At 34.4% G+C, this 9,285-nt stretch overlaps 1 non-coding gene across 1 annotated transcript; it reads right to left on the reverse strand.

Annotated features, from left to right (window-relative positions):
- Positions 1-3,608: 3,608 nt before the first annotated feature.
- Positions 3,609-3,711, reverse strand: LOC112836139 (U6 spliceosomal RNA). The gene has a single exon (XR_003211396.1). It is a non-coding gene; the product is annotated as a U6 spliceosomal RNA (small nuclear RNA).
- Positions 3,712-9,285: the final 5,574 nt, after the last annotated feature.

Genomic DNA, 9,285 nt, shown 5'->3' on the forward strand with positions numbered 1-9,285 from the left:
CTCAAATGAATAAAATAGAATCTCTAAAAGAAAATAAAACAAAATTTTCAAACTTTATTGAGGCCTGTGCAGGTCCCAAACTTTCTGTGGTTTGGGGTTGCTATCTGCCTTATAAAGCAAAGTAGAGGGTTTGTTTTCTGGGAAGACAAAATTGTCTTCTCCTCTGAAAATGCCTCCTACATAGAGGGCTTTGGCATCTTCTGGGAATAAGGAAGCAGGGACTGAGGAGGCCTCATAAGTTTGAGTTTTCAGCTGAGGTAGAGAAAGATGAGAGTGCTTATAACCAGAAAGTCCAGAGTTTAGTGTAGTTACCTCCAGGACTCATTACTGTTAACCCAGCCTGGGCTTCATGACAGTCCTAGAAATGGATTCCTTAACAATAAAATAATAATAATACAGTTAAAAAATAAAGTTAAAATACAGTTAAAAATACAGTTAAATGCAGGTAAAAAGTAATTCAGACCTTTACCCCTGTGAGATTTTATATTGGATATCACCTTTACAAAGTTTAATTTTTCTGAGTCAAAACTTTTAAATCTAGATTTTTAGAAGGCATGTAAATTGTTATTTAAATATCTAGGCAATACTAATTTTGTTTTGTTCTCTTGATCAGTATCATTCTATGTTGATTATTTTTAGCTTGTCTATTCTTCTGGGATAAGTTTTGTAAATTTTAATTGCAACAATGTATATGGATCTATGTATGTTTACATCTCTAGTATATTTTAGTTTATGCATTTTAGCTATTATAATTTTTCTGATATTTATTTTTATAGTAATATGTATCAGGCATTGGATAGAACTTATGTTTTTACTGTTAGATCAAAGAGCAACAAATATAAACAGGGCCAAAGCATTCAGTATGAACATATGGTAGGGACAAAATATATTTCTTTAGGAGAGAGATGTTAAGATATCATTCCAAGCTAAAGAAAGGATATGAATAAAGCCTAATAAAATGCAAGGATCATCAAACCAATGACAAGGGAAAGGGTGGGTAGTTAAATACAACCAACACAGAAGAAATAATGAGGTTATATTGGGAAAATAGGAGACAGAATATTAAATATTTAAGTGTGGCTTGTACAGCTTGTGAATAATAATTGCAAAATGGACCATGTTGAGAAATAGTCTGGTTTAGTTTCTCAGCAACTCTTCCCTCCTTCATAGAAATCTGGGAAGAGGTTTTCAAGCAGTATTTTTAGAGTACAACATTTTCTTGGAAATATATTCCTTCTACAAATATGATCACTAAAGTAAAGTGTTTCTTGTGCATCTTATGTGGAAGTTACGTACTTCTGCCTGAATCTTTATTTATTAGCAACAGTGTTGTGTCCATATGTACTAAATAAATAATTAACATGCAATCCTTAAACATATCTTTGAAGGGAGTGTAGAGTTGGTATATAGAAGAAAAAGTAAATATATTATTCACACACCCAAAATTTAACAAAGGTAAAAAGCAAGGATTATTTTTTTTATTTTACATTGACCAATATAATTAAGAATGTGTGTGTGTGTGTGTGTGTGTGTGTGTATTTTGGTTAAGAGAATTGCTGAGCAGTAATTTAGTCAGATAATGAAAGATACTACCTTCTTTTACATTTTTGAGATGGTCAATGTATATTTACATATCCAGAAAACCTAAAAGGTATGTGTATTTTGATTATGTTATTGCTACGAAAATCACCCCTGATAATGTTTGGGCACCAAAGGAATAGGTTTAACCTTTTATCAATCCACCCTTAGAGAAAAATATTTTTAAAGATGAACATCACTCATTGCTGATTTTTTTCATAATTACCCCCAATTTTTACTCCAGTTTCATCATGCTATGATTATTAACAACTCTTAATAAAGAACTGCACAAACTACTACAAAAATAAGTAGAAGGGGAATAATCTGATATGCATTTGGTGTGTGGCATTTTTATCTTCTTCATAAATTCAAGTCACCCATTCATTCTTTCATTTGAAAATGTCTATTAAGTACCAGAAACTCTGTTAGGCACTGAGGAGATGGCAGTGAATGAAACTGACTAAATCCCTGGCTTCCTGAATGTCACATTTATCCTAGAGTAAGGCAGAATATAAAGAAAATATATAATATATTCATTGATGGTAAGTGCAATGGTGAATAAAATAGAGACAGAAAGGAAAGTAGGAAGCGTGTGTGTGATGGGCAATTTTATTCATCACTAAAGAATCAACTAAGAGAGGTGCCTGGGTGGCTCAGTTATTAAGCGTCTGCCTTTGGCTCAGGTCATGAACCCAGGGTCCTGGGATCAAGCCCTGCCTCAGGCTCCCTGCTCCACGGGAAGCCTGCTTCTCCCTCTCCCACTCCCCCTGCTTGTGTTCCCTCTCTCGCTGTGTCTCTCTCTGTCAAATAAATAAATAAAATCTTTAACAACAACAAAACAAAACAAAACAAAATAATCATCTAAGAAAGAATTTAGCAGCATCCTGATGCAGGTATGGGGGCAAACCACTCACAAATATCAAAGAAGTGTGTAAAGACAGTGGAGAAAACAAAGAAATGACTTTGGTTCAGAAGCATGCCTGATCTGCTGATAAAAAACAAGTAAGCTATCATCAGAATTTTGGAATTTACTCTGACTGGGATAGGAAGGTGTTAAAGGGTCTGCACAAAAGGATCAAGTGATATGACTGTTTCAGTGGGGTCATCTGGTGGCTTTACAGAGCATAGTCTGTTGCCAACTGAGAGCATTAGCATTAGCTGGCTAATGAGACATGATAATGGCCTGTTTCCGGGTGTTTGTGTGGGGGCAATAGAAATGGTCAAATTCTAATATATTATGAACATAGAGGCAGCAGATTATCTTGATTGGTCAGATGTGAGAAAAAGCAAAGATGATTTTGAGGGTTTTTGTGTGTGTGTGTGTTTTTTTCCTCCTGAGCAACTGAAAGGATAGAATTCCCATTAACAAAATGGGAAAGGCTATATAAGAGCAAGTTTGGAGGGAAAGATCAATATTCCCGTTTTGGTCACATTAATCTTGAGTGTCAAAATAAGACAAATAGAGGGGATAAGTAGAGATATCATATAGACAACTGGATACACAAGTTTGAAATTTCAAAGGAAATCCAAACTGAAGATGTAAAGTTTGGGTTGATTATCATCATCATATATTTTGTATCAATGTCATTATATTGGATAACATTTTTAAGTCAGTGGGACTAAACTTCCAAGTGAGGAAAAATAATCTGAAGAAGTCCAAGGGCAGAGCACATTTGAGAGTCGGGAGAAAAAGAATTAACTAGCAAAGGATAATGAGAAGGAAATAATCAGATTCCATTCACAGTCATGGGGTAATTTTAAAGTGTCAGACATTTTAATATGATATATTTAATCATTGAAAATGGCATACTGGAAAGAATATTCTATTCCTGCTACAGATGAAGAAAATAATTTGGGGGATCATCTTACTCAAGATCACATATTTTAAGTAGTGAAGACTATATTTGAATTCTGGTGTTGGAATTTCAAGTCAAGTAAATTTTATTTCACACTATTCAACTAAGTGATGGTTCCTTCTGCATTTAAGTCTTTGGGTCCACTAGATGCAAATATCAACTCTGAACACTGGCTTAACTATTGCATTAGAAATCTGTGTGTCATCCTTGCACAAGGGCCATGCTAATCTTCTATGTATCATCCCAATTTTAGTATAGGTGCTGCCAAAGTGAGCACTAATATTACAAAAAGAATATCAGCCAGAACAATTTTGTAAACATCATCAGAGGTGATATATAAAACCAACAATTTTGGAACGATTTTGAGGTGGGTAAGGAGGCTAGAAGAGTTTGAAACAATTGAAGGGGAATGGCAGGGAATGTGGAAAGCCTGGGGCTCTGTAAATGAAAAGTAGTCTTGAATATGTTGTTCAGTAGAATTCCTGGGCTGTCAAGGATCGGGATGAGGCACTAAGTTTCTGATGCATAGAATACAAACATGATGTCTTTGTTAGCTATGAGATGAATAGGAAAAAAATGTAAAGAGCACAATATCAGTTTTAACAAAAGCTCAGAAAACAATTAAACACTTATTAGCTAGATAATGGAGTCCATACTGGTATGAAGATACAAATCGAATCCTATGATATGGACACATCTCTTGTTTTTATGTTTCCTACTAATCCTCATGTGCCATGGTTCTCTCCATGCAGGAATTTCAGAATCTCCATCTTATCTGTCTTAGAACTTCCTCATCTCTGTATTTCATGTCAATTTTTCTTGGTATTTACAATATAGATGCCTACTATTAACAATAGATGTAGCAATGAACTAAGAAGTAAAAAAAGGAAAAAATCTTTCACTTAACTTTTCAATATTCATTCCTAAGGTCTCTTCTAGTCAGAAAAACTTTGAATGCTAATAATTTATATTATGGATATAATTTTTGAAAAGAATTACTATGTTTTGCAAATAAACATGTGTCTAGGGTTTAGATTTAAATAGAACCTGTATGAAAAAGATGAGTTGGTGGGGTGCCTGGGTGGCCCAGTCAGTTAAGCATCTGCCTTGGCTCAGGGCATGATCTTAGGGTCCTGGGATTGAGCCCACATCAGGCTCCCTGCTCAGTGCAGAGCCTGATTCTCCCTCTCCCTCTGCTGCTCCCCCTGCTTGTGCTCTCTCTCCCTCTGTCAAAGGAGTAAATAAAATCTTAAAAAAAAAAGAGAGAAAGATGATTTGGAAAGTTATAAAATATCTCATCTCCTCTATTTGATATCTATCTATAATATTTCTGAGTTTCATAATATCAGTTTTCAGATGTGCATGTGGCACAGTGATGTCTCATAAAGCTCAGTTTATCAATATTTATGAATACATTCTATGGGTCATAAAACTTCCTAAAAGTTTATAAAGGCTAAAGACAATAAAAATAATTTAGGACAAAAGTGGAATCACAGGGGCAAACTATGCTATGGAAAATTCTAGGGCTGATGAGAAGTAAGTATGATTCCAGAGTTCTTAAAATCCCAGTGAAATACCTGTGGGTCATGATGGGCCCACAACATAACCAATCCTATGACGTTGGAAGGACCATAAGGAAAATGCTTACCTACTCTGATTTTTCTTGATAGTAGTCTCCATCTGACTTTATATTATTTGTATCAGTACAAAAGCCTGTGGAGATCACCTGACATTCAAGAGCAAGAGGTAGACTCTGGAATATGATGGATTGTTGCCCTTGCTTCCCATAAGTACTTTTTGTTTTAAACCAATAGTCCTTAAGCGTAGTTCATGAACACCAGGAGTTCCTGGGACATTTCCTGGTGGTTTGAAGATAATTTTTTTCCATAAAAATATGAAAACATTATTTGCCTTTTTTTTTTATTATGTTGACACGTGCACTGAAAGTGAAAATGCTGTGGTGGTGGGTTTTACTTGCTGTTACTTGACATAATCACATTTCATGACGATTCCCCATGCTGTGGGCACCTGAACATAAGAGCTAGATTTTTCAATGTATTCTAGTTTCTCCTTAACTTTCTTAAAATAAAGAATTGAAGTGAAAGAAAATCATGTTCTATAAAGTATTTGTTGACTTGAATAACAATCATAAAGCTGTGAAAACAGAAATTCCTCCTAAACTTAATTATAGATACCCTGGTAGTTCTTTGCCGTCAGCTCTTCATTTGCATGAATTATCTTTTCAAATTGAAATGTATTAAAAGAAGAAAAAAATGATTGTTAAACAAATCTACATGCATTAAGCAGAGCTTTTTTTTCCCCCTATGCTTTGAAAAATTCCTCATTCCCTATTTGGGTTTGAATAAATAACAGTGTTTATTAATTTACAAAGATTTATATAGCTTTGTGATTAAGAACAAGGAAAAATATGAGAAAAGTCAAAGTTTGCAAAACAAAATCCTTAAAGTAAGCAAAAATTTCACATCAGTTAAAAACATTAAAGCTTGATGCTTTGAAACTCCAAGTGCTAAGCCTTGGGCCTAAAACAAGAAAACGATGAGGTTGATTGAATAAAACACACATTCACCAGTAGCTGGCAGGTTTTGAAAAGGTTAAGATATGAATTTTGGGCTTTATATATGTATAAATATGTATTAATGCTTGTCTATAGGTATTTAAAATTATTTAGAGATACCATTCTTCAGGAAAACAGAAAATATAAAAAATATTCACAGATTGAAAACACAATAAAAGAAACACTAAATGCAATACTGGGGACAAAATATCTACACTTGTGATGGCCTTTAAATATCTAGAAAATGTTAAAAAACGTACATTTCTTGACATTGAATATTTAGGTAGAATTTGAAATTTAACTTTTGCTTTTACATTAAATGCAGAAAAGCATTTCCTTTCTCTTAATCAAATGCAGTTTTACGCCTACCAAGCAATGTTCAGAAAAGGCAGAGCTGTCATCAGAAAGCCAATTAAAGAAGGAGACTGAAATTCTGCTTGTAAAAAGAACTTGATAGGACAAATGCAGGATCTTACAGCTAGGATTTTAGAGTTAGACCTTGACTAAAAAGTGTCATCAGAGCCCTTATCACTGCAATGTCACTTTGAAAGATGTCAACTAGGACTGTCATTCTGGAGGGTTTTTAGCTTATTTATGTATGCCATTTATTAAACTAAAAAAAATTATCAATCAGACTTAGTGTTGGTGATCATTTTGTAATATATACAAATATCAAAACATTATGTCGAACAACTGAAATTAATATAATTTATATGTCAATTATATCTCAATAAAAACAAAGAGAGAGGGCCACCTGGGTGGCTCAGTCAGTTAAGCATCTGTCTTCAGCTCAGGTCATGATCTCAGGGTCCTGAGATCAAGTCCCACATCAAGGCTCTCTGCTCAGCGGGGAGTCTGCTTCTTCCTCTCATTCTCCCTTCCTCTCTCTCTCTCAAATAAATAAACAAAATCTTAAAAAAAAAACAAAGATGTAAAGACAATTTATCAAGACAGCTATAGAAAAGCACTATTTCAATTGCTGTTCTTCCAAAGGCAGATGTTTTTTGGACCAAATTAAGAATTCTGTGAAAGGTATTTTATTATGTGAGAGTCTTAATACTCCTTGGACTGGCCCCTCTTGACTCTATGGCTTCTCACTTGCATTTGATGTTACCACTTCTTAATTCTACCCAATTTACTCTTACTTTCTTTCTTAAACATACCCCTATTTCACTGTTATTTATTTTTGGTATAAGGATGCAGGGACAGTTTTATTATTTCATAATTATTTTAACAACTGGCAGTTTCTCTCAATTAGGGAATTCTCTTTATTTGGGGGGACATAAAAGGACCTTGATAGGTTATTAACTTGGGAGATAGGGCCTCAAGGGCTATGTTGACTGGGGGTCAGTTGAAAAAGATATGTTTGTGGCTTCTCTGTATACAACAGGAGAGAGATGTTTTACCCAAAGAATGGTTTTTTTGGGTAGAAGAGGGAGCCAGCAAGATTGAGGGAAACTGAAACAAGGTGATATTAGGGATAGTGAATTATCACTCTCCTTCCCACTCAAGGCACTGAGTGAAAGCCAACAGACATTTCTAAGAATTGTGATGACTCCAGTTCACATTTCAAAATATTTGCGGATATCAAGTAAACAACATCTCTATGCCACTTCAGGTCTTCTTTAAATCCTGCCATATGTTCCTATGTAGTGTAGGCATTAATGTTTTGTGGAATATGAAGCAGGTGCTGAATTTCACACCTGGGCATATTCTATGTAACAGGCAGAACATACTCCTATCAAGAAGCCAGAGAAAACCATGAGAATATAAGTGCACTGGGATATTGCAGAAATGTTATGAGAATGCTAAATTTTCGTAGTCCATGGAATTCTACTGAGATTTTTTTTAAATGTGAGGATTATACCTAAATATGATTTTAAAAATCCATATTTTCCTTCTCTGCATGTAGCTTAAAAATTGGTACTCAGAAAATAATGCGAAAGGGAAAAAAAGAACCAACTGGTTCAAAATTCTCATTTAGTCTGTGGTTAATTTATCTCATTTATGTGTCCAGATATTGAACTTTAAAAATCCAAATATATGTATTAAAAAAAAAGCCGACAAATTCACATGAATGCTCTCTTTCTATTTTGAAAAATCCTAATTTACTTTTCAGCTCCAAAATAAGTTAGCATCTCTCACGACATTCATTTAAATGATCAGTGGGTGAGTTATTCTTTGACAAATGCAAATTATCCATTTCCTCATTCAACAAAGTATTTACTGACTGCCTACTACATGCCAAACACTGTTATAAGGGTTAAGTTCACAGAAATGAAGAAAACATATTCCTCATCCTGTATGTACTAACTAGTAGAATGACAAGTAAACAAATTTGTTTTTATTCTTAAGCAAATTAAAGCACGTTTCATAGCAATACATGTGATAGAATCTGATTTGTTAAAAATTGTAAAAACATGTAGATATGAATCCTTATATGAAACAGAAAACGCTGAATGCGGTGGGAATAGGGGCAGGAAGGGAAGGTAGGAAGACTATTACTTCTCACTTTTTACACTTACATCTTTATATCTCTCTGTACTGTTTAGATGTATTTTTGATGTATGTGAATGTGCATATACACATTTACCTATTATATGTAACATAATATAAATATTATATAAAATACAATATAGAATATAAACAATAATGTATATTACTATATTTTATATATATGAAGAGAGAGAAGGAGGGACAACCATGAGCAAATATCAAGCAAGCACTTTTTACAAATTAATTAAAGTCTGTATTTACTGATGTTTCCTTATTCTTCCCTGATGTTCTTTTTCTGATCCAGAATACCATCCAGGATATCACACTGCATTTAGTCATTTTGTCTTCTCAGACTCCTCTTGGCTGTGAATTTTCTTAGACTTTACTTTGTTTTCTGTGACTTTGACAGTTTGAAGGATGACTGGTCAGATATTTTGTAATGTCCCTCAATTGGCATTTGTCTGATATTTTTCTCATGATCAGACTCAGGTTATGGATGTTGGGGAGAAGGCCACAGACTTAAAGTGCCATTTTTACCACATGTCAAACGTATATACTATCAATGTGGATCACTGTTGATGTTAAGCATCGTGCTGAGATGTTTTTGTCAGGTTTCTCTATGATAAAGTTACTCCTTTTTGCCCCTTTCCACAGTGCATTCTCTTAAAAGAAGCTGCCATCTACAGCCCACACTTGAAAGCCTGGGTTATTCCTGGAGGTCAAGCTTAGGAAAGTGTGTGTGTGTGTGTGTGTGTGTGTGTGTGTGTGCAGGGTGGAGGG

This window comes from Callorhinus ursinus, unplaced genomic scaffold (assembly GCF_003265705.2).
Source record: "Callorhinus ursinus isolate GAN/ISIS: 27379988/994484 unplaced genomic scaffold, GSC_fseal_2.0 scaffold4, whole genome shotgun sequence".
Classification (NCBI taxonomy): Eukaryota; Metazoa; Chordata; class Mammalia; order Carnivora; family Otariidae; genus Callorhinus; species Callorhinus ursinus.